The sequence below is a fragment of the Trachurus japonicus genome, chromosome 13 (assembly GCF_045865225.1).
Source record: "Trachurus japonicus isolate A0001 chromosome 13, Traja_1.0".
In the NCBI taxonomy this organism is placed as follows: domain Eukaryota; kingdom Metazoa; phylum Chordata; class Actinopteri; order Carangiformes; family Carangidae; genus Trachurus; species Trachurus japonicus.
Window position 1 is genome coordinate 6242773 of NC_140919.1, and position 26959 is coordinate 6269731.

Here is a 26959-nt window from a genome sequence, read left to right on the forward strand (position 1 = left end):
TCTGGTACGAGTTCACCGGTCGGAAGTTACGAGTGGCCGTTATAGTGACTTTCACCGGTAAAACAGGTCGGAAAAACACGAGTGGGTTGCCTGGAACGCTACAAAGTCGTAAGTTGTGACTTGAAGCTGTAATTTACGATTTCAAAAGCCTGCCTGGAACGCAGCATTAGCGAAAACGACCGGACCACTTACTTCTGCTTTAAACAAAGAAAGGAAGATGTGGGTACATTAACACTACGAAGCTGTTCAAACGTGATCTTGGTGTTAAAAAATCAAGATCGAGATTCAAGATGAATGAATGAATGAATCAATCAATTTAATTTTCGAACATGTATAAGAAAAATATATGTAACTATTTGTACATACAAAAGAAAGAGAAAAAAAATAGAGCCAAGACATAACAAAACGCCGCACATTGTTTGAAAAATGAGTAGGAAGAAGTAAAACACTTTTTAATTTCCCACCCATATATACACACATAATAGTTATTGGAATCATAAATATTATAATACACCTATAATATATATCCTAAATACACATAATAAATATCTATATAAATATATAATTCCAAAAACAAAAATATACTGCATACATATCCTTATATATATATATATATATATATATATATATCCCCATAATTAAATATATACCATATACCCTATACTAAGTTAATTACAATATAACAATCAACACTAAGATCAAGATGTTATTGTATAATAAGAGAAAAATATACAATGAAATGATGTGTGCTCCTGCCAAATGCTTGATACATAAATCACAGTCCTAACAAACAAATGCACACACACTAATAATTAACACATGGAAGTTAAAAGATACTAGATTACACATTATGTTAAAAACAAGAAAATCCCAAATGAATGTAAATAAATCTAGAGTTACATCTCACCAATACTTTCTCTACAACGTGACTAAATGATGTCTGGTCACTTATATTAGTGCTTCTTCTTCAACTCATCTTTGTTGTGGGTTAATTATCAGGATTTGTCTCATTTGTCTAAGATGCTGGACTTTCCCCTGAAGACAAGGTTTCCTTCCTCTGTGTGGGATTTCCAGTGTCCTCTGTATGCACTGCCGTGTTTGTCTTTGTCTGTCTGTGAGCCTGCAGTGTGGACAATGGCCACAACTTAGGCTTAATGTAGTTAAACCCAAACCAACAGCTTTTTGTTGGGTTAGGGTTTGTAGGAAACACAACAAGGCTTCAGCTTCCACAACTGCACCAACTACTCACTAGAGGGGCATCCACCCACCAGGTACAGCACTATCAACAGCAGCTCAACATTGAATGTCTAGAGGTGAGTTCTAGTAAAAATGTAATTTCTAGTCAAAACTAATTTCTTTCCACTTAAAATAAGACTCATCACCTAAAAATTTACTTGTTTTTAGATAATTTTCACGTGTTTCAAACTAATTTTCACTTAAAATAAGTAGAAAAATCTGCCAGTGGAGCAAGCACAAAAAACTTGCTTTCACTGGCAGATTTTTCTACTTATTTCAAGTGAAAATTTGTTTGAAATAAGTGAAAATGATCTAAAAACAAGTACATTTTTAGGTGATGAGTCTTATTTTAAGTGGAAAGAGATTAGTTTTGACTGGAAATTAGACATTTTGACAAGAAATAAGACAAATATTCATGGAAAGATTTTGAGTTTGTGCAGTCACACTGACATTTTACTCCATAATTACACTAATTTTGTCAGCATTCTCAGGAAAAAGAGGCACTGTTGGGCCTTCTCCAGCAGAGTGGTGGTGTGGGTGTCCATGAGACGTTGTCTGGCATGTGGGTTCCAAGGAACTTGAAGGATCAAACGCAGTCCCTGTTGATGAGGATCGGTGGATGTTCCTAGAAGTAATTATTTTGTTTTCCCAGAGTTTCCATGTTTTATGAAACACAAACACAGGCAGGAGTTTGGACTTTTATACAGCTACCTAGACCAAAGTGGAGGTCTAAGATGTTACAAGTCTTGTTTGATGCAGTTTTAGATCTACACATGGTAGGTGTAGCCTGAAAAGAATTGTTGTTGTCTTATAATGAGCACCCAAACCTGGCTCCAGAGACAGCCTGTCACATTTTTAGCAGATTCTCCTACAGCAAGGGATATTCATTTTGTTACAGTCTCCAGTTTCCCTGCTAGATGCCTCTGAATAAAGTCACTTTAAAGAGGAGCAGTGTGAACTGTGAAGCAAAGCCGTCGGTGTCTGCAGGATAACACAACAACCAGCAGCAGGAAGCCACAGTGAGTGGTGCAACGTAACACACACAAACACTGCCATCTACTTCCCATGCAGTACCGACTGCACTGGGCTGTATGTGAAAATGACTGTACATGACCACAAAGCTTTTATCGCCATGGAGATCAGCACAAAAACACCTGGTAACTGTTGGTAGGCATTCACATACGTTTCCATCACATATTTACATAGGAATCTCAGTTAAATTGTTTGCTTGTTCCACTTGTTTTTAATTATTGCTAACTAGGTAACTAGTTGTAGCTAGCTTATCTGCTCAGTTCATCATCCAGTCCCACATCACATCCTGCACTACCTTACTGTGTCAGCTGGCCAAACTCTACCAACTCTACCTGTCATCTTAGATCTACCACAGGAGATTCATTTACTAAAGGAATTTGATCCAAGATATATATTAAAGGGATAGTTCACCCAAAATTGAAATTTCACTCATTATCTACTCCCCCTCATGTGGACTAAGGCCCCATTCACATGGAGCGCCTGAAAACGCGTGCAAAACGCCAGCTGGAGCGTTTTTCAAAGCGCTTCTGAGCTCGCGTCTATGGTTGTGTCTGCCGTTACTAAGCAACCAAAAGAACCTGTCACATTTTTACATTTAGTGGTGTGCTTCTGTCATTTAACCAGGAATTGAGTAAACACAGAGCTGATCAGATTTCAAGCACCGTAAATCCCTCTCAGCAGCTTCACTGCTCGATCTGTCTGTCAGTTTGAACGGAGGACTCACCGCCGTGTGGAGAGGAGGGAGGCAGGCGAGACATGAACTCCCTACCTTGTGTCTAATAAAAGTTAAAAATGCGGTTAAATGTACTGGTATCACACTGCTGCTACGGCAGCTATGGAGTAGAGATCTGGGCTGGACCGGGGGAGAACTGAGCTGCCGCTCGCCGAGAGGGAGCTGCTGAAAGCGGGCAAGCACTGAGAGCCGGGCTGCTTGTTGCTGCTGGTGAAGCAGGTCCGTGCAGCTGATTCTGATTCTGATCATCTCTCCACACAATAGTTCAAATAAGGAAAAACAAAAGCATAATATAGTGAGAGTAAAGACTTATGATTTAGTATATGCTTAACTCTTCGCATGACACCAACACTTCTTGCAATTTTAGAACAAACATTTTTTATCTGAGGTTTCCAGCACATTTTTTCATGGATTATCACTCCGAGGAATGTAGTTTCTTCTACTTTTTCAATTATTACACTCAAGCATATAGTTGAGATCTATGTAAAAAAAAAAAAAAAAAAATTTAAAATGCTAAATGTATTTTGAAAAAGATCTTTCAAGAATATTATTTCCCATAAAGGAAAGGGACAGTGCAAATACAATATAAAACATTACAGCTGTCATTCCAGATGAGAGCATCACTGTGCTAGTGTAACCCATTAAACAAAGCACAATGGAAAGACAAACAGTCATGTGACATCTGATATACATACACATTTATCAATACAAGGTATTGATATCAATACAAGGTATTGATCAATATTATGGGGGATCTTTCTGTCAGCAGGAGAAAGGCTCTAAAAGGTGGATGAAGTGTGGTGGTTCCACCTTAATTAGATGGATAGATGTAACAATCAACATATGCAGAATGGAAATGGAAACCCGTCTTTAAACCATTTTTGTACAAGATGCATAAAATAAAAAGTGAAACGTAACATGTGGGCAATTTATTTGATGAAACAAACAGGCTGCACTGCAAAAACTCAAAATCTTACTGTCATGTTCGTGTTCCAAGGATGAGGCCGTGTTGATAGCAAGTAACTTAGTTTAATGTCTCACGTTCTCAACAACATACATGTGGCTCAATGCAGTCTTGCTCTACTCTGTTATATGGTACGGTAAGCTGACTACAAACCAGTACTGCCGCCTAGCGGTCAAGCATGTAATAACATCCAATCATAACATCCCCCTTTTTCTAAGGTAAAATGCATTAACATGAATCATCACATTAGCTGTGTCAGTTATTTCAACCATTTCACATTCAGCATAACTCTGCAACACATAAGCAGTATAAGCAGTTTATATCAGATTGCATAACTCATATCTAAGCAAACACTAGACCATTTAGAACACATTCACAACATCAATCAATATACATTTTGTTCAACATCTTTAACATGCATATTGAATTTTCTTTGTTTATAAGTTCAGTCTATCAGGCTTTCTGATTTCTCTTGTGGACCTTCTTAACTCAGGTTCGCTTGGAGTAGGTGTGTGAGAGTCAGTGTTACAGTCCATAGCGGGTGTGGGAATTACCTGAGATTCACCACAGGTTACACTGAGCTCACCAACGTTCCCTTGAGGAGTCTTCAATGGACTGCGACGATTGCGTCTGAGGATTTGTCCATCATCAGTTTTTACTGTGTACGATCGTGGAGCAACTTCTTGCAGGACAGTTGCTTTTGTACTCCATCCATCAGCATCCTCAATCCTGACTGTACTGTTGGTAGTCAGTGGAGGGAGATGCTTGGTTGTTCTGTCATAGAATGACTTTTGCATCATTTTCTGTTGTCGTAGCTTATGTTCAATCTTTGAGTGATTCTTTTGCTTTAATTTGTCGTTTTGATGACTCGGCAATGTTGTTCGTAGCTTCCTCTTCATCAGCAGTTCAGCTGGTGATAGGCCACACTGAAGAGGTGATGCTCTGTAGCTCAATAAAGCCAGATAGGGATCCGAGTCACTGTCAGCTGCTTTCTTTAGGAGTTGCTTGAGAATGTGAACTCCTTTTTCAGCTTGCCCGTTTGACTGTGCATAGTGTGGGCTTGACGTCACATGCTTGAAATCATATTGCACTGCAAACTTCTGCCATTCTTTGCTGCTGAAGCAGGGGCCATTGTCGCTCACCACGGTGTGTGGGATGCCATGCCTGGCGAAGATAGATTTAGCATGTGTTATGACACAAGTTGATGTTGAGCTTGCTAGTAGCGCCATCTCAGGGAAGTTTGAGTAGTAATCCATTACCACTAAATAGTATTTACCTCTGAGATGAAACAAGTCCATTCCTACTTTGTGCCATGGTGCTGTTGGCACCTCAGCTACCACCATAGGCTCTTTGCTCTGCTTGTTCCTGTGTTTCTGGCATGTTTCACATTTACTTATAAGTGTTTCAATGTCTTTGTTCAGTCCGGGCCAGAAAACCGTGTCTCTCGCCCTCCTTTTGCACTTTTCGATGCCGAGATGGCCTTCATGTATCCTGTGCAACATGTCCATTCTCAAAGCCCGTGGAATAACAATCCTGCCCTTTTTCAACAGCAGACCATCCACAGTACTAAGCTCACCTCTGACATGGTAAAATTGTGGACATGAACCAGCTGGCCATCCCTCATCCATGTTCTTCATGACATGCTGTAGCTCAGCATCCTTTGCTGTGGCCTCAGCTATTTGTCTTGACTTTGTATCCGACACAGGCAGTGTAGCCGACACCATGTTCACGTGACACTGTATGTCTTCGTCTGTTGCACTCACACTGTCGCCTGTAGTTGCTCTGGATAGGGCATCAGCAAGGACTAGGTGTTTACCTGGAGTATATATCAGTTCAAAATCATACCTTTGCATCTTCATCATTAACTGCTGAATCCGTGGAGACATTTCATTCAGATTCTTTTTGATGATGGCGACCAGCGGTCGATGATCAGTTTCGACTGTGAAAGACGGCAGGCCGTACACATAGCTATGAAACCGCTCCAAACCATACGCCAGTCCCAAACATTCTTTTTCGATCTGAGCGTATCGGCATTCAGATTTTGTCATAGCCCGAGATGCATAGGCTACCGGTCTCCAGTGCTCACCCTCAGCCTGGAGTAGAACGGCACCAATACCATCCTTGGAAGCATCTGTAGACACTTTTATCCTCTTCGTGTGGTCATAAAATGACAACACAGGTGCTGTGGTCAGTGTGTTCTTGAGTGTTTGCCACTCATGCTCATGTTTCACTGTCCATTTAAACTCACAGTCCCTGTGCAGAAGCTCTCGTATGCATGTCTTTGCTGTCAGATTGGGAATGAATTTACCTATGAAATTCACCATCCCCATGATGCGTAGCACCCCTGTCTTGTCTGTGGGCCTTGGCATGTTCTGTATTGCATGTATTTTGTCTTTATCTGGTTGGACACCACGTGCAGACAGCTTGTCTCCCAGGAAGAGGATCTCTTGAACGCCAAACTCACATTTACTCTTGTTGAGTTTTAGTCCATACTTTTGTGTGCGTTCCATAACTCTGTTCAGCCTCTCGTTGTGCTCTTGGGCTGTGGAACCCCATATGATGATGTCATCAATGTAGACTCGAACTCCATCCAAGCCCTCGATGATCTGCTCCATCGCTCTGTGAAATATTTCAGGTGCTGACTTGATTCCAAAAGGCAGTCTGAGAAAGCAGTGTCTGCCGAAGGGCGTATTAAAGGTACAGTACTTGGTGCTGCTTTCATCCAGTTTCAGCTGCCAGAAGCCTTGTGAGGCGTCAAGCTTCGTGAAGTAGCTGGCACCTGACATTTCACTGATGATCTCTTCACGTGTAGGTATTTGATAATGTTCACGCTTTATGCTCTCATTTAGGTCTTTAGGGTCCATACATATTCTCAACTCACCATTCTTTTTCTTTGTGATGACCATTGAGTTGACCCAGTCTGTAGGCTCATTAACCTTTGATCACCCCTAGCATGATCATTCTGTCGAGTTCTTTCTTTAGGCAGTCTTTCAGTGGAGCAGGAACTCTGCGTGCTGCATGCACAACTGGTTGGGCTCCTTCTTTCAACTGTATTTTATATGTGAAGGGTAAAACACCAAAACCCTTGAAAACATCTGAAAAGTTCTGAACAATTGTGTCCATAGAGTCATTTGTTGGGTTTATGGTTGGGATAATGCGATACACTCTTTTCACAAGCCCCAGTTCTTCACAGGCTCTGTCACCAAGAAGTGATTCACGTCCCTCATTCACAACAAAGAAGAATAGGTGGTGCACTTTCCCTTTAACTGTGACACTCAACCTGCATGTGCCCAAACATTTGATTGGCCGCCCATTGTAGTCTTTCAGTCCAGATTCTTTTCTTTTTATTTGTGGCTTATTTTTCTTTGCCTTCACATCACACATGCTTATGAGATTTACTTTCGCACCAGTGTCCAATCTCATGGTGACTACAGTCCCATTTATCATTAGAGGAGCTATCCACTTATCTTCTCTAGTGACATCATTTACATTGTCTAGTTTATTTATTTGTTCACTTTCACAATTCACCATTCCAACAAAGAACGTGTCACTTAGATCAGGCTCGTCTATTAATTTTACAGTTTTTCCTTTCTTCCCCTCTTTCCGTTTGGAGAAGCATTGTTTAGCAAAATGATTCTTGCCTTGGCAAGTGGAGCATTGCTTACCAAACGCTGGACACTGTCTAGGCTTGTGGTCTGTGTGTGCGCCGTCTCCGCTGATACGACACTGCTCCAACCGCTGCCGCTCTGCGCCAAGGCGACTGCAGACATCTCGCTGAACGTCCTCATGTGCCTTTGGGACAGCTCACTGGCCTGGCAGATCTTAATGGCTCCTGCCAGCGTCAGCTCCATCTCCCGTAGTAGCCTCTCTCTGACCTTTTTATCCTCCACGCCGAAGACAATCTGGTCCCGGATCATGGAGTCCTTCAGCGTCGCGAAGTTGCAGGACTGCGCCTTTAGCCGCAAGTCCGTCAGGAAGCTATCGAAGGGCTCATGTTGCCGCTGTGTACGAGACCGAAACACGTACCTCTCGTACGTCTCGTTCTTCTTCGGAGAACAGTGAGTATCAAACTTGCTAAGCACTACATCCAACTTTTCATTATCTTCAGGACTGTCAAACACGAACGTGTTAAATACTTCTATGGCCTGTGGCCCTGCTATTGTTAGCAGCAGCGCTACCTTTCTTGCTTCCGGCTTAGCCTCGAGTCCCATAGCCGCAACATACAGGTGAAACTGCTGTTTGAAGGTGCGCCAGTTCTCGTCGACATTCCCCGTTAGTTTCAAACTTTCCGGTGGTTTTAAATCCATGTCGTTCATTCGAGTTTACTCCTGGTACCATGTCATGTTCGTGTTCCAAGGATGAGGCCGTGTTGATAGCAAGTAACTTAGTTTAATGTCTCACGTTCTCAACAACATACATGTGGCTCAATGCAGTCTTGCTCTACTCTGTTATATGGTACGGTAAGCTGACTACAAACCAGTACTGCCGCCTAGCGGTCAAACATGTAATAACATCCAATCATAACACTTACCAAGAATATTTGTCTTATTTCTAGTCAAAACAAATCTCATTCTACTTAAAATAAGACTCATCACATAAAAAGTAGCTTGTTTTTAGACACTTTTTACTTCTTTCAAGCTGATTTTCACTTGAAATAAGTAGAAAAATCTGATAGTGGAGCAAGTTTTTCTACTTATTTCAAGTGAAAATTTGTTTGAAACAAGTGAAAATGATCTAAAAACAAGTTAATTTTTAGGTGATGACTCTTATTTTAAAAAGTTGAAACGGGGACCATTGTGATTGTCTGTTGACAGTGGGGCCACATGGTTGGCGAGGGTGAAATCTGTGTGGGGTAGGCTGTGAGTCAGGGTGTTCCTTCTCAAGCCACTTGTCACCTCTCTGTGTAGTGGGGGTCTGTGGGGTTTTGGATCTACGTCTGTGGCCAGTGCTCATTTTGGCTTGTTGTGAGGTGGCTGCTGGAGATGTCCTCGCAGCTCTCCTTGCTCTGGAGGACAGTAATGTTTGGGGGACTGATAACAGAGGCCCAGCCACATCTGCATCATTTTCCTGCAGACTGATAGAAAATAGAATGAGTTGGCATCACTACTGTGGTGGTAGTTTATTTCACAAACTTATAGAGGAATGTAGAGACAGGTGAAGCAATATACCTTGACTTTGTTTTTTTCCTGGTCTGGGCAGCTGTTGAGACCAGTGGAAGCTCCCAGTCTGCGTCTCTATCAGGCTCCCAGTCGTCATCATCTTCTTTATCAAGACTGAGAAAAAAAACCAAATAACGATACAAAAAAATGTTACAGAAGCATTGTTAGCAACAATATATTAGAATTACAGTAATAGTCTGATTTAGGGATGCACATGATTAACTGTTAACCATAACAAGAACTTTGACCTATCATTATTTTTTTATTAGCTCCTTATGTCGTCAACTCATGGGGGCGTGTCAACACTGGCAGACTTCCACGTGCCTTCAGTCATATTTCCCAGCAAAACGTTACACAGGAGGACTGACAGTATGTGCAGCAGCCCCCGTGAAGGAAGATCAGACAATAAATGTAGCCTACACGAGCATAAATGTGCATCACCAGTAACAGCGGCCCAGAGTTATATCTCTATGGCCCTGCAAAAAAAAAAAGGACGTCGCTGTGCTCTCCAGCCTGTTCACCTGCAGCTCTCCTGCTGTCAGTGGAGCTCTGCTGTCCCTCTCTCTTCAGTCTGGTGTTTGGCTGCACTTTGTATAAAAACAGTTCAACTGTGGAAGATCTAACCTCCATATGAGCGCGACCAGCTGAGACAGCGCTACGCTTATGTGGCGCTGATCAGCTGATCGCTGTGTTGAACGGCAAAAAAAAAAAAAAAGCCATCGCCCCCGCGGTAATCTCGTTAGCTGATGAGATTTCATCATAAAATACAGCACACAACATTCCGATATACAGGACATTCTAATAAAATATGAATACTATGATGAACTCACTTGTCAATGTCCGGATCGATCCCGTGTTGAAAAAGTTCCTCCTCTTCAGAGATATAATCCTCATCGCTGTCAGATGAACATATCTAGGCTAAATCTTTATTCACACGGCCCTCCATTATCATAATATCAACACACAGACCCCCCGCCCCCACCTTTCCGGAAGCTAGCAACATCAACATCCGTGTCTTCCTGTAATTTCAAAATAAAACCGAAGGACCGTCTCACTCGGTTGAAACGAAGTGAGAGAGAAAGAGAAAAACGATTTATAACGACGATTATGCGTTTGGACTGTGGATATTTCGTATTTTCTTGTACAAAATAAATGAGAAATAAAATAAATAGATACTTAATTTTAAAAAAATAAACTAATGAAGCTACAGATGCCAAAAACGCCATGTTTAGTGTTGTAGTAAGCCTGGGCAAGCTGAGACTGCAGAAGGGGAGGGGCTTGGGGACGCCGGCGTCCCCCGGGAGTTGAAGAGGTTAAGTAAAAAGAGTTTAGTTTTGACTAGAAATGAGACATTTTGACAAGAAATAAGACAAATATTCTTGGAAAGATCTTGAGTTTTTGCAGTGTGTGAATAAAGATGGAGGTTTGAAGCTCAGAGTGAGCTGCTTCACTGTTGCACTTCATCTTGTCTGGTCCCCCCCCCATCCAAAAGATGAGGGGAAGGTGTGGAGCAAAGCAGTTATCAGGACACATCACTGTGTGCAGTGCTTACATAACCACATTACGCATCATGCTGTAACTTTAAATGGACTTTTCAGACTAATTAGTCTTAATCTACTTTGATCTAATCCTAACCAGGAAGTTTCTCATCTCTGCACCTTGGCCTTAAGGAACTGTCAGAGGTTATAGCCTACACAATGAGTCGTCCCAATGTAGAGTCATAATGAATCATTTTATGTGTTCCATTAGGTTAAATGGCAGGGGGTTTGTTGAGTTTCTACAGTGTGTAATTAGCTGACAACTTTCTGTAACTCTGAGAACTGTTTGAGTGTAAAACAGAAAATGTCTCTGAATCTCCCCAGTCTGAACATTTGAACAGTGGAGCTGCAGCTGTGATGTTATTTCCCAGTTATTCCAAGAAATCATCAAGGAGGGAACTTTTAAATCTGATTTCACTGGACGTGTAGCGGGCTTTCTTTACAGCTTCTTAAGGCGAGACACTACAGGCAAAAACACTGTTTTTTCATGCACTGTTCAATTTTGAGATTTTGGGCTCTTTTTCTTCCTTAACATGTATTTTTTCAGAAAAATCAAAATAAATGGTAGAAAAACCACATTAAGGTTTTTATTTTACTTCATTTTGTCTCTTTTGTTGGTAGATTTCTCCTAAATTAACCAAAAGTTAACAACTACTGTGACATGGTGCTGTGCCTGTTGTCTGACCCATGTCATGTCAGGTATCATTGTAAAGCTCTCTCTCCTGAACAATGATGTAGGCTCCAAAAATGGTCATTTCCTCCGTATCCGCAACCAATCGTCAAAGTATAATTTACATTAACAATCTATGGAATTTTACAGTCCAAGTCTTTAAAGGCTGTTTTCTCAAAATGAGTTTTTCCTCAGACTCTGAGCTAGAAATCTCCACTTCAGCAGCACTTACAGACACCAAACCTTCCAGTTTTATTCCTGTCAATATTCTGAAGGTTTTTACAGAGGGGATTGTTGATATATCATTCACAGCCTGATTTATACAACATTTTATTCCTAAAAACAGGGCGAAATTATATATTTTATGGCTGGTGACAGGATTTTCTCATTTACATAGTGATAAAAAATATGTCAACAACATAAAACAAGAATTTTGAAAGGGGCTCTATCCATTGTTCAGATTTCTGTTCTGGAAATGTATGCAAATTAGCTCATATTCCATTAGATATTGCCTCATTTACATATTTAAACATAAAATTTGACAAAACTTGAAATACAAAAAATATTTGTCTTAATGTCAGTGATAAACTTGGGAAGTTTCATGGTGATATCTGTTAGTTAAAGTTTTTACCCTATTCACGTAGTGTCTCTAGTAGGACTCAGCTGTAAACCTGGATGAAGCTGAGTCCTGCTCTCTTTTTCTGTCACTGTCTCCACTTGGTGCTTTATTTCTTCTCTCATCCTGTGTCGTTTCCTTCTGTCTGTTTATTTCTGTCTCAGACACCTTCTTTCTCTTCTTCCCTGCTTTCCCTCTCTTTGTGTGTGTAACCCCACCCTCTCTCTCTCTCTCTCTAGTGACAGCTGCTGCTCCTTTTTCCCGCCAACAGACCAGCTGTCCATAGCCTACCAAGTAGAGGTATTTAAGAACTGTGTGTGTGTGTGTGTGTGTGTGTGTGTGTGTGGGGGGCTACTGGCAAGTTCTTTCTGTCAGTATCTGTCTGTTTGCAAAAAGAGAAAAAATCCGCACACCATGAGCTCCCTTCAGAAAAATTTAATAGCGTGTTCTTTTTCAAACTGCTGTATACTGGTACAGACAGGAAACTGCTTATATATACATACAAAACGACCCCGCCAGGTGAACAATCAACCCAATTGGGGTAAACCACTTTGAAAAAAGAGGGGGGGGGTTTGTGACTTCTATACAGTATCCAAAACAAAAGAAAAAAATATATATATAATATATGCAACAATACATGTTCATGAAGTACAGCAGCAGGAAGCATGAAGTGCTCTAAAACTTGCTGGTATACGGCTGCGTTGACCCTGGATCTCAGGAAAGTGTAAAGTGTAAAGTAAAGTGTAAAGTTTCCACCATCAGTGATGGTTTGGGGTGCCATGTCATCTGCTGGTGTCGGTCCACTCTGTTTCCTGAGATCCAGGGTCAACGCAGCCGTATACCAGCAAGTTTTAGAGCACTTCATGCTTCCTGCTGCTGACCTGCTCTATGGAGATGGAGATTTCAAGTTCCAACAGGACTTGGCGCCTGCACACAGTGCAAAATCTACCCGTGCCTGGTTTACGGACCATGGTATTTCTGTTCTAAATTGGCCAGCCAACTCCCCTGACCTTAGCCCCATAGAAAATCTGTGGGGTATTGTGAAAAGGAAGATGCAGAATGCCAGACCCAAAAACGCAGAAGAGTTGAAGGCCACTATCAGAGCAACCTGGGCTCTCATAACACCTGAGCAGTGCCAGAAACCCATCGACTCCATGCCACGCCGCATTAACGCAGTAATTGAGGCAAAAGGAGCTCCAACCAAGTATTGAGTATTGTACATGCTCATATTTTTCATTTTCATACTTTTCAGTTGGCCAACATTTCTAAAAATCCCTTTTTTGTATTAGCCTTAAGTAATATTCTAATTTTGTGACACACGGAATTTTGGATTTTCATTTGTTGCCACTTCAAATCATCAAAATTAAATGAAATAAACATTTGAATGCATCAGTCTGTGTGCAATGAATAAATATAATGTACAAGTTACACCTTTTGAATGCAATTACTGAAATAAATCAAGTTTTTCAAAATATTCTTTCACTGGCTTTTACCTGTATATCAACACACATACCAGTAGAAAAAGAGTAGGTATATCAATGTTACATATTATCAATACATTTACACATACTGGTAGTAAAAGAAAAAGAAAAAGAAAACCCACAATGATGACAATAGTCAATAGCAGAGAACAGGATAATCTATATGTTAATACCTACAGTCAATCAGAAAATAAGAGATAACCATAACAGCCAGAGAATTACAGGCAGGGTCTAATATCAAAATCTTCGTTGAGCCCCCTGGGAGCTAAAGTGTCCAGAGTATGAATCCAATACAGTTCTTGTTTTAGTAAAAGAGTGTTGATATCCCCCCCTCTATGCGGTTTTTTGATTGTCTCAATACCCACATATCTTAAGGTGGATATGTTGTGTTTAGCCTCTGCAAAATGAACAGCAACTGGGTTTGTGGCAACGTGATTTCTAATGTTGCTCCGATGCTCAGATATTCGTGTCTTCAGAGGTCGGGTGGTTTTGCCTATATATGCTAGGCCACATGGGCACTTAAGCATATAGATAACATTGGAAGTGTGACACGAGATAACACCCTTAATGTCAAATTTTTTACCAGATCGAGGATGGTAAAAATGTTTGGTTTTCTGAGAAAAGTTGCATTGTTGACAACAACCGCAGGGATAATAACCTGGAGAGATACTGAGAAAATGTGGGGGGGCTGAGAGGGGAGGGAGGTCAGCTCTCACCAGTTTATTTCGTAAGTTAGGAGGTCTTTTGTGTACCACACGAGGGGGGTTGGGGAGACACTCTTTTAAAATGGGATCAGTCTCAATAATGTGCCAATGTTTTTTAATAGTCTTTTCAATGCTGTTGGTTACAGGTGAATACTTGATGGCACAAACAACCCTGGGTGTATTGTCTTTTTCTCTTGTGGTAGAGAGGCATTCATCCTGTGACACATTAGAAAAACGAGCCGCAGCAGTCTGGATCCAGGAGTCTTTATAACCCCTAGATTTAAAACGTTGTTCTAGCTCTTTGCTGCGGAACCTGAAGTCTTCGTCTGAGCTGCAGATTCTTCTGATGCGATTATACTGAGAAATAGGAAGATTTTTCTTCAAAGGTGTGGGGTGGTAGGATTCACCATGTAGTAATGAGTTTCTGTCCGTAGGTTTACGATACAGGTCAGTCTTAAGACAGTTGTTTTCTTTTTTTATCATGATGTCAAGGAAGTTCATTTCGTTATAGTCTGAAGACATGGTGAATTTTAGATGACTGTTCTTAGAGTTAATCAGTTCGTGAAACTCGAGAAGGAGGGTCTCTGGGCCTGTCCACAGAAAAAAGACGTCGTCAAGATACCTTTTCCAAAAGGAGATGTGTTGGAGGTAGGGGTTGTCCTCGTTGAAGATGGCGTGTTGTTCAAAGTAGCCGACATATAATGATGCAAAACTTGGAGACATCCTGGAGCCCATTGCAACACCCGAGATCTGGAGAAAGAATTCATCACCAAAAAGAAAGGAGTTGGAGGTAAGTACTTCTTTAATGAGTTCGAGTAAGCATATGGTGCTTGGATGGTGTTCATTTCTTTTGTTGAGATAAAATTCAGTAGCCTGTAGACCACCCTCAAAGGGAACATTTGTGTATAGGGATTCAATGTCCATTGTAACTAGTATGTGAGATTCCTCAATGTGATTGAGGTTTTTAATAGTTTTAATAAAGTCAATGGAATCCCTAGTATATGATGGTAGTGCAGTGACAAGGGGTTGTAGATGAAAGTCCACAAAGGCAGATATTTTTTCAGTGAGTGAACCAATAGCCGAGATGATAGGTCTGCCAGGAGGTATATCAACAAACTGTTTGTGGATTTTAGGTAAGATGTAGAACACTGGCATAATGGGGAATTTAACTGCCATAAATTCCAGTTCAGACTTAGTAATGTCGCCTTGTGTGCATAGGGTGTCAAGTTTTTCTGAGATCTGGTTCTGAAACATCAGCGTAGGATTCTGGTCCAATTTAATGTAGAACAGGGAATTGGAAAGTTGTCTCCTGGCTTCATTGTCATATGCATTACGGTTCAAAATAACAATAGCTCCTCCTTTGTCCGCATTTTGAATGACAATAGAGTTGTCATCTTTAAGGTTTTTTGGTTCTGTGCGTTGTTCCTTAGTGAGGTTGTCAGCCACTTTATACTCCTGTCTGTCTGTTTCCCACACTGCCCAGACAGGAAGCAACATGACACTTCTATCAAGAGACCTTTCTCTTCTACACACTCATACACTCCTAAATCCTGTTGTTAAAGGGATAGTTCAACATTTTGGCAAATTGGCCCATTGCCATAATCGCTATAGTAATAGCAGTAGGTTCATTGCCTTTAATTGTCGGTGCAAGCTATTTTTAGAACGGTGGAGCAGAGCCGCGAGCTGCTCAGGGCTATGCTATGGAGGCTAAGGGAATTTCTTGGTTTCCCTCATCAAACTCATCAAATACACAATCCAACAACTCCAAAACGCTGTCATGGACATGTTGTGAGCTGCACAATCACCACACTATGAGATAATAAGAGAACATTACCAGACAGTTGTTTTAGAGGGAAATTCCTGCAAAACCGCTGATGCGTGTTGCCTTCAGGGACAGTTTTTCAGCAAGCAGACACAGAGTCTGTGTATTTACCTCGAACATGGCTCAGTTTTGTAACGTTCCATTATTATTTCATAGCGTGGTGAAAGTGCAGGTCACAACTTGTCCACCAGAGCGTTTTGGAGTTTTGAGCAGCTCATGGCTCTGCTCCACCGTTCTAAAAATAGCTTACACCGACAAATAAAGGTAACAAACCTACTGCTATGACTATAGCGATTATGGAAATGGGCCAATTTGCCAAAATGTTGAACTATCCCTTTAATGTTAATGTATGTTTGTGCTCTGCAGCTCCTGATGACATATTTCCATGTGTTGTGTCCTTTCCTTTACACAAACAAGGAGCTTCAAGTCACTGAAAATGGTATATGAAAACCCCGGCCAAAGTGGAGAGTTTTTTATTATTATTATTGATTAAAGGGGAATTCCAGTCATTTTTTACCCCTACATCGTTGTCCTGATGGTCACCCAGTGTTGGGGGGAGCAAAAAACGCGACTAAAATTGATGCAGGCAAACCAGAGTTACACCATGGCTAGACGGCGCTAGCGATAGCCACAACGCTAACCTATGGGGGCAATTTTTTCAACCACAACAAACAAAAAACAGTATAACCGTACAGTTTATGAGTTCAGTGGTGTGTCATAAGGATTCCAGTCATGTACCATAGATATTTGATTGTTTTGAGTGTTTGTTGTGGTTGAAAGAATTACCCCCATACTTTAGCGTTGTTGCTATCCCTAGCGTCGTCTAGCCATGGTGTAACTCTGGTTTGCCTACATCAATTTTAGTCGCGTTTTTTTCTCCACCAACACTGGGTGACCATCAGGACAACGATTTAGGGGTCAAAAATGACCGGAATTCTCCTTTAACCTTTATTTATACAGGTCAAATCTCATTGACACCCAGGGTCTCATTTACAAGAGAGACCTGTTCCGGGTAGGCAGCAGCAAAACACAAAGTTACAGACTAATTGAACATACAAGAGACACAACACAGAACACAAACGTTGAAGTGGTTTGCATGTAGACAGAAGGAAACAGAGTTTTAGGCTTCAGAACGTCACATTATGAGACAGAAAATGAATCATTTGTGCGAACTGTGTTTACATCGTGTCAGGAAGTAACTCGGGTCATGCTTCTTGTTACACTGCTGGCTATAGGTGCGTTTCCACTGCAGGAACTTGGGGGTCATTTTCCGGGGCCAGCCCCGTTGGTGCGAGTCTCCACTGCAGGAACCTCCCCCACAGGGCCGTTTACAGGAACCAGGAACGGGGCCGAACGCAGTCCCTGCCTGGGGGTAGGTACTCGGATCGGCAAACAATATTTTGGCAACAAAATATTTAAATTCAAAGACGATGGCTTTCTTTACACTTTCTTAACACAGTTTCTCTCCTGTGAAGTACAAATTTGGCAAAAAAAAAAAAAAAAAAAAGGTGTCTTATTACATCCTCCAACAGAAATAATAACAAAACCCAGGCTACATGTGTTAAAATGCAGGTTGAACATCAAAACCATCAAGTCCGGGCAAATTAGACATCAGCTTAAAGGGATAGTTCACTCAAAATTGAAATTTCACTCATTATCTACTCCCCCTCATGTGGACTAAGGGCTGGGAGAAGTTTCAGAGTCCTCCGTGCCTTCTCTGAGTTACAGGGGGGCTCGGCGCAGCACTGCATGTCCATATGACGGTAGCGAACGGGGCTCACTTTTCTTCGTCCAAAAAGACACACCAAAAAACATCCAAATACCTCCACACAGCTCGTCTGTAATGTCCCTCTTATATTGAAGCTCCAACATGAGAAATTGTTCCGAAAAAAATTAAATAAGTCTATGTTTTAAGCTTGTTTGTAGCAGAAGCTCCCATTGTCTCAGTTCACTGCTTTGCCTGCGTCACACCCAAATCGTGCTAGATTTCGGCAGAGCAACACTGGGAGCTTCCGCTACAAACAAGCTTAAAACATAGACTTATTAAATTTTTTTCGGAACAATTTGTCATGTCGGGGCTTCAATACAAGAGGGACATTACAGACGAGCACTATGGAGGTATTTGGATGTTTTTTGGTGTGTCTTTTTGGACGAAGAAAAGTGAGCTCCGTTTGCTACCGTCACATGGACATGCAGTGCTGTGCCGAGACCCCCTGTAACTCAGAGAAGCCACGGAGGACTCTGAAACTTCTCCCAGCCCTTAGTCCACATGAGGGTGAGTAGATAATGAGTGAAATTTCAATTTTGAGTGAACTATCCCTTAAACTGATGTCTAATTTGCGTGGCCTTGATGGTTTTGATGTTCAACCTGCATTTTAACACATGTAGCCTGGGTTTTGTTATTATTTCTGTTGGAGGATGTAATAAGACGCCTTTTTTTTTTTTGCCAAATTTGTACTTCACAGGAGAGAAACTGTGTTCAAAGTGTAAAGAAAGCCATCGTCTTTGAATTTAAATATACTTTCTTTGTGTTTATTCTACATTAATTGGATGATTTTAAAGTATGTGTTATAAGCTTCAGTCTTTAGTAGAAAAATGCAATTAATGTACTGATGAATGAATTGATTACAAAAAAAAATGTGCAATTTTTTTATGGATTGACAGCCCTATACTTCAAACACATGACAGTCAGCCTGATTGTCACAATGTTGTATTTTAAGCAAACACTGATCCAGGTGCAGATCATTTAAAAAGAATTTCTGTTTATTCTCACTCAACCTCAGGCTTCAAGTGTCATAACTTTAGAAAAACAACGCTGGAGTGTAAAGTTCAATTCTAGATTCGGTGGCACACACACACACACACACACACACACACACACACATACATACACACACACACAGAGGCAGAAAGAGATACAGTAAACCACATCCAGAATTCTGGTTGTACACCCTAACTGATGGCAGCTGTGTTCGTTAACCCCTCGTCGCTCAAACATTACCACACAGTTAAACCGCACGCACACACACACACATGCAGAGTAAGTCTGGTAACACGTGTCTCGTTAGCTGCTCAGATTAGCAGAGTAACTTCTATATAACATATGAACTGCATTCAGAAGAGGCTGCAGGTTCAGGTTGGTCCCTGAGTCACCTGAGTCTCTGTTTGTCAGTCTAACAAACAGGAACAATAACACACTGTAACAGCAACTGCACTTGTTGTTGTGGATTAATGGGGTCGATGGAGGCCCGCTATGGAAACCAGATAATAGTCAGTCCAATGGACTTGTATTAACTGTGGATTGTATTGTACAGAAAAGAGGGCAGGAATTCCAAATGGACTTAATGTTTGTTATGATAATGACTGTGTTAGTTGGGGCTGGAGGCCTGCAGGCTGCAGCCATGAGGAGACGTGTGCTTTATGATGCTGTCCAGAAGCTAAACGGCTCTTTGTGTCTTACTCTACATCACAAGAAGAAAACAAGTCACAATGATCTGCTTGGCTTCATTGTTTGGGATCCTGAACACCATGGGCAAAATATCTTGTTGACACAAACCTTGCACAGAAGATGAATGATGTCATATTCATATGTATGCCTCCACACTGTGATGACTGAACAGACATGATATATATGGATATGTACTGAACACACAAGGATTTTAAACTCAGGTGCACTTTCCAGCGGTCTTGCTGCATCCGGTGGCCCTGCTCCACCTGGCGGTTCCTGCTCCACCTGGCAGTTCCTGCTCCATCCGGCGGTCCTGCTCCATCCGGCGGCCCTGCTCCATCCGACGGCCCTGCTCCACCTGCTCCATTCGGCGGTCCTGCTCCATCCGGTGGCCCTGCTCCATCCGGCAGCCCTGCTCCATCCGGCGGTCCTGCTCCACCTGCTCCATCCGGCGGCCCTGCTCCACTTGCTCCATCCGGCGGTCCTGCTCCATCCGGCGGCCCTGCTCCACCTGCTCCATGCGGCGGTTCTGCTCCATCTAGAGGTCCTGCTGCATCCGGTGGCCCTGCTCCACCCAGCGGTCCTGCTCCATCCGGCGGCCCTGCTCCATCTTTCTTTCTTTTTTGTGTCATTGTCGTGTGAGCTACTGGACTAATTTGAATTTCCCTCCTAGGGATGAATAAAGTATTCTCTACTCTACTCTCACTGGGGGAGGTGGTGGAGAGATGCACACTGTAGAGGTCAGAGGTCATTCCAAGGGCGTCAGTTTACTTTTAAAAGTGGTGGGGACAATGATGCCCCCCCCCCCGCTGCACGCCGCTGCACCCCGTAGCACTGCAACCGGCCGTCATAGGCTGCCGTTCTCAACCAGACTCTGGTCTCCTAGTGGACCGGGTCTGGCTCCAAGTTAGCAGATAAATGAGCAAAGACCCGACCGGGTCCGACCAGTGTTGGAGCCTGGACCCTGGACCCGATGCGGCCGGACTGACGAGCATTTTTTTTTAAATTAATTCTCCGCAAAAAAATAAATAAAAAGAAGCCCGTAGTTGTGTTCATAGAGACGTGACAGGTGTGGCACGACAAGCTGGTGATAAGCTGTGGTCATTGAATTACTACACTACAGTAGGTCATTTCAATTGCGCATCTGTGTTTTTTCCTTTTTATTTTTTTTATAACATTAGACTATGCGCATCCAGCGAGAGAGAAACAGCGGGTGCACCAGATGATTGCCAGCCGGTAAAAACTGAAACGAGACGGTTAAAGGGAGGAAAAACACAGAATATACAATATATGTCCAAAAGACTTTGTCCCGTCGTCACGACGTGAGTGAGGGAGGATCTGATGGTGGCTCAGGTTTAGTGATGAGGAAACTGTCACTGTCAGCAGCTGCTCCAAACAGACACGTCACTAACTTTATTTTGAAGGGACAGATTATGTTGATTTTGTTAACAGTGACCCCAACCCAAACACCCAAACATTAAGCATATGTCGGGTGCTGTCCGGTACAATCGACTCCCCACAGTGCAGCTTGAAAACTCCTCTTTGTCCAAAGCAGAATGACAGAAAGAGGCCCGGCCGCACTGCCCGTGGAACCGAAGCGCAGCGTCCTGGAGCAGAGGCAGTTTCAGATCGGCGCACATGTTAACTGGTCTGCCTGGTCGCACATCTCGCGCTGTGGAGCGCTGCCTCGCTTCAGTTCTATTTTTCACGCGAGCCGTGAGCGCCGTTGTCAAGCTGGATAGACCAGATCGTACCAGACAGGAAGTCGGGCACAGAAAAGGCGAGGGAATCCGGTCAATTCTCAAAATAAAATCATTATTAATGACGTTGTTGCTTGTCCGTCTATAAATATTTGTCAGTTGCGTCTGCACACGAGACACACACACACACACATCCATACATACAGAGCTAGAGACAGACCTGTGTGTGTGGAAAACCGAGTACAGACGAGTGGTGGATGTTTTACCGGCGCAGAGAGAGAGAAGCTGCTCCCTGTGTAACCAGCCAAGCGGCTGCGAGGACGCGCGCAGCGCGCCGCTCCAGGCTGAGAACTCTTTAATCGAAGCTACATTGTTGCGAGTTCGCTCCAGCAGAAGCTCTGCGCCGTGCACACTGTTTCAGCTGCCTATTTTGTCATAGTTTATCAACGTTTTTTCGTCATTCTTCATTAGGATAATGTTAAGTAAATTTTGTGGTGGGGACAAAATTGTTCTTGACAAAAAGTGGTGGGGACATGTCCCCAGCATCCCCAGTGTAAATGACGCCAATGGGTCATTCTGTACTAGGGGTGTACCCGAACCTGAATACGTATTCAGAAGTACACAAATAATGCTTTGAATCCCCAATAGTTTTGCTGTCCGAAGTTTCTCCTCATTATTCGGGAGCTTTTTTCTAAAGAAAAAGAAACGTTTGGATCAGCAACAGCAACATAACCAGGTGGTTCTGGTTCACACTCCAACACAGTAGGTGGCGCTAACCTTAACCTCGGCAGTCGCCCCCCCCCCAAAGTGCCCCCTTGGAGCCAAAACGCACGTTAAAGTGCCCTTTTGGAAGCCAAAACGCATGCTAAAGTGCCCTCTAGGAGCCAAAACGCGTGCTAAAGTGCCCTCATGGCAGCCAAAACACATGATAAAGTGCCCTCTAGGAGCCAAAATGCGTGCTTAAGTGCCCTCATGGCAGCCAAAACATGTGCTAAAGTGCCCTCTAGGAGCCAAAACGTGTGCTAAAGTGCCCTCTTCAGTGGCGAGGACGTGCTATATGTGCCCTTTTTTTCCTTTTCGCCCCTTTTTTAACGAGTCCATATCTGACTGTGCACTTTGAATTTCGTTGTACACATAAGTACAATGACAATAAAGTATCTTGAAATCTTGAAATCTTGCCCTTCAAAAAGTCTGTGCACGCCACTGTCTAGAAATTACTTTATTCCCGTTCTAGTTAGCTGAGAGCTAAAGCGGAAGTTAGCTGGCTAGCTCGGCGTAGCACTAGCTCGGCTGAAGTCACTGCACCCACTTTCGATTTCTTCCCGAATACAAATCTGAATCCAAAGTTTTTTTCAAAAGCCCGAATCCAAATACAAATAGTGCACTGGCTGTACACCCCTACTCTGAACAACTCAAATCAGCCACTTCATAACACCTTAACCTTGTCCGATGGCTCATTTCTCCGACTACCCATTCTACAGTGTTATGGTTAGGTTTAGACTAGGTTTAGGTTTGTGGGCTCTGATGCTCTGTTCAAAAATATAAAACCCTCCAAACTCATATTTTAGATGTGCCTATAACCAACAGCTGTGGACAAATGTAAAAACTAATTTTGTCAAACAAGCTGAAACTCAGTCGGCTGCACTAAGACATTTCAGGTGGCATCATCATACTGAGGCAAGGCAAGGCAAGGCAATTTTATTTGTATAGCCCGTTTTTACAAACAGTTTGTCTCAAAGGGCCCTGATCTTGGGACACTGTCACTTGTTTTTGTTTTGGTCAGACTTTTTAATGGATTATAGCATGTCAGGGACTTCAATTGAATTTCAACAAGAAGAACTCGTGTCCAATTTCAGTTCCTGAGCCAAGGATGGAGCATAATTCGCATGTCCTGTGAAATATCTAATAGTTAAATTAAGTTTAGTATGAGAGTCCCACTGCAGGAGGGAAAGTCCAGCACGGGGGAATTCCAGGTCTCTCTGTTCTCTCAGTTGTAATTCAAATCAGTCCAATAGAACCAACTGTAAACTACAAAACACCCTGTCCTGACTGTGTTCCCTATGATATGATGCCATTCCAAAACAAGAGAGCTTCAGGAACTAACAGCTGAGACACACACACAAACACGAACACACACACACACACACACACACACACACACAAAGCATGACAGCCCCTGTTAAAATAACATGGTAGCAGCTGCTGGCGAGACTGGTCTCATTTAGCACCAACTAGACCCAATGAGTGTGTGTGTGTGTGTGTGTGTGTGTGTGTGTGTGTGTGTGTGTGTGTGTGTGTGTGTGTGTGTGTGTGTGTGTGTGTGTGTGTGTGTGTGTGTGTGTTACTTCACACTGTATCAGAGGACTGGAGCTCTCTGAAGTAAACAAGGTCCAGCCTGTCTCTCACACACATACACACACCTTTGCAACGCTCCACCAGTTGTGGCAGTTGACAGTTTGGCATTGGAGGTTTGTGTGTGTGTGTCTGTGTGTGTGAGAGAGAGAGAGAGAGAGAGAGAGAGAGGGTGGGGGGGGGGGCCTGCTCACTCAGTACGTTTACATGCACAGCTTAATCCAGCTGTGCTCAAAATTTGATCTTGGCGTCTAATCAGACTTGTGTCCTTGTCCCAGTTTACATGCAATTGAGAAAATCTAAAAACTGAGGGAAGGTGTTCCTCCTCCTCAACACCAGGGGGTGATATGCATCGTTTCAGTGGGTTCATACGGAACCTTTTCCTGTTGACCTGCTAGCCAGACGGCAGACTTAACTACAGCGAGATGGTTAATCGTACTGCTTTGTTCATCTTGAACGTAATGTGAGCGTTACTTATTGTGCAGATCAGGTGCACGCTATCCATCATGGTCATGGTGATTTCCAGAGGCAGACAAGAACGCTGTAACGCTAGAACAACAGCTTCTGCCACCGGCTTTCTGGGATGTTTTTGTTCCATGACGGAGAAAGTCCAATTCCAATCGCATCATCTGGGTGTTGGAGAACTCTGATATTAGTCGGACTAACTAACACATTTACATGCACTCAGTTGTCCAGTTATAGATAGATTTTTTTTGTCCGGACTGTGTTGTCAGCGTAGTCGGATTAAAGGATAATTTCCGTTTTTTTACAACCTGGACCTTATTTCTAGCATAAAATACGATCATTTACTCACCCAGATAACTTTGGTGTCATTTGGAGTCGTTCTGACGAAATTAGCCCCAGTGGAGCGGCGCGTATATCCGTATAATGCAAGAACACGGGGCACCCAAGCGCAGCCTCTATAAAATGCATTATCTGTGGCGAAACTCGTTCATTTCACCAATATTTTGTTATTATACACTAGTGCTATTCCCCTCTGAGCCCGTGGTGGCATGTTATCAACATTAGAGGTCTGTAGGTTGACCTACTGACCTCTGACCTGGATGATGTCATTAAAGGGACAACGAGGAGTTTTGGAAAAGCGAAGCGTTTTCACACTACATTTATGAGCCTCCGCGCACACCGTAAAATTCTTTTGACCGGCGCAAGACGGACTCATGTTTTCATTCATCAATAATTAAAGTCAGAGGTTCAAAGAGGTTCACATACCGTCGTAGTTCCGAACATAAACGGCGATTCAGCTACGTTATTCTCATGACTCGTTGCAAAACCGAAAGTAAAGAAACGCTGGTCGGCTCGACCAGCGAAAATGGGCCCATTAACAAGTGTGGGTAGCGGAGATTCATCCACGTTAACGTGAGACTTTTTTATAACCGATTAGAAACTCCTCGTTGTCCCTTTAACATCATCCTCACTAAAGCTCCGGCTAGTTGAGATAAAAATAAATAAAAGTGGAATGATTATTATCAGAATGAGCCGGGCAGCGGTCGGAGATGACATCATCCAGGTCAGAGGTCAGTAGGTCAACCTACAGACCCCGGATGTTGATAACAGCTAACCCTGGACTCAGAGGGGAATAGCATTAGCCTATCAGAACTAAATATTGGTGAAATGAACGAGTTTTGCGGCGGATAATGTGTTATATAGAGGCTGCATTGCGCTGCCCCGTGTTCTCGCATTATACTGATATACGCGCCGCTCTACTGGAGCTAATTTCGTCAAAACGACTCCAAATGACACCAAAGTTATCTGGGTGAGGAAATGATAGTATATTATCTTTATTTAGAAATAAGGTCCAGGTTGTAAAAAACGGAAATTATCCTTTAAGGCAATAATTCGTTTTTTGAAGCGTCATGTAAACGTACTGACTGTTTTGATGAACCTCTGTGTTTACATGGGTCACACGTTAGACTTCCTTTGAGTTTGGATACTGCATAGATTTATACTCAGCACTGTCTGGACTAATGACACTATACAGCCACATGGCATTAATATTTAATACAGGCTTCTTTACAGCCTGGTGAAAACAATGTTGTCCCACCCACGTGTTGTGTTGCCTGCAGGGCTTTACTGCTGACACCACGGTGTCACTGTCAGCCCCCAGATACATCCCAAAAAAACATGAACTCACCCAAACCCAGTCTCTTTCACAGCAGCACCAGCCTTCACCATCCTGCCGGACTCAACAGGCTCACGCTCCCATTTGTGTGGTGCTTGTGATAGCAGTTGTGCGTCCATTTGTGTCCTCTCAGTAGGGAACACTGAGCCACACTCAGCAGTGTGACAGGAGGCTGGTTAATGGCTGTTTTACATTTATTTAAAAATCTGTGCATACACGTTATTTGCTGGAAAACTCCACGACCTCCTGACATTACAGTAATAATAATAATAATAATAATAATGGTTTACATTTATATAGCGCTTTTCACAATACCCAAAGCGCTTTACAGAAACCACTATTCACTGAGAAAATGTTTCGAAAAAAATTTAATAAGTCTATATTTTAAGCTTGTTTGTAGCGGAAGCTCCCAGTGTCTCAGTTCACTGCTCTTCCTGTGTCGGCGGAACAATTTCTCATGTCAGGGCTTCAATACAAGAGGGACATTACAGATGAGCAGTATGGAGGTATTTGGATGTTTTTTGGTGTGTCTTTTTGGACGAAGAAAGTTGGTATCCATTCACAACCATTATATGGACAAATACTGCTGCACGGACCCCCCGTAACTCAGAGAAGGGACGGAGGACTCACAATTCTCACAGCTCTTAGTCGACATGAGGGTGAGTAGATAATGAGTGAAATTAGAATTTTGGGTGAACTATCCCTTTAATCTTCAGTGTCTTCAGTATTTCTGTCTATTCCAGAGGACCTGGTCCCTGGTCCCTGGTGTAAGGGACTCAGTGCTGCTAATGTACATGTGAGATCCATGAGGTCATTTGATATAAACCATGTGGTTACAATGCACGCACAAACACTGACAGTGTGGAAAATTATTATTATTGTCACAGGACAAATAGGATTCCACAGATTCTCCATCCGCCTGTTTTAAGGCGATTTTCAGGGCAATGTGATCAAATAATATATGGATTATGTTCCCAGGGATTTGATGAAAGGAAGTCTTTATTATCCAGATGCCCCGAGGGCCCGCTGGTCACTCCGCTCTTGCATCATAAGGAGCAGCTGGCACCAAATGGCCTGTGTATAGTTCTCTGTGTGTGTGTATGTGTGTGTGTGTGAGACAGAGAGACACACACACACACTGCCGGATTCCAGGAAACAGGAAGCGGAGTGGCGGGAAAACGACAGCAGCAGGGGGTCCGGGCTTTTGTCAAAACGTAATCCAGCGGCTGCTTTTAACACGCTGTTCACTCCCCACACCCAACCACACACACACACACACACACACACACACACAAACACACGCTGTCTTTCACCATATTTTTCCAGGAAGCCCACAGACTGCTGCGTCCCTCCCCAAGAGTGAA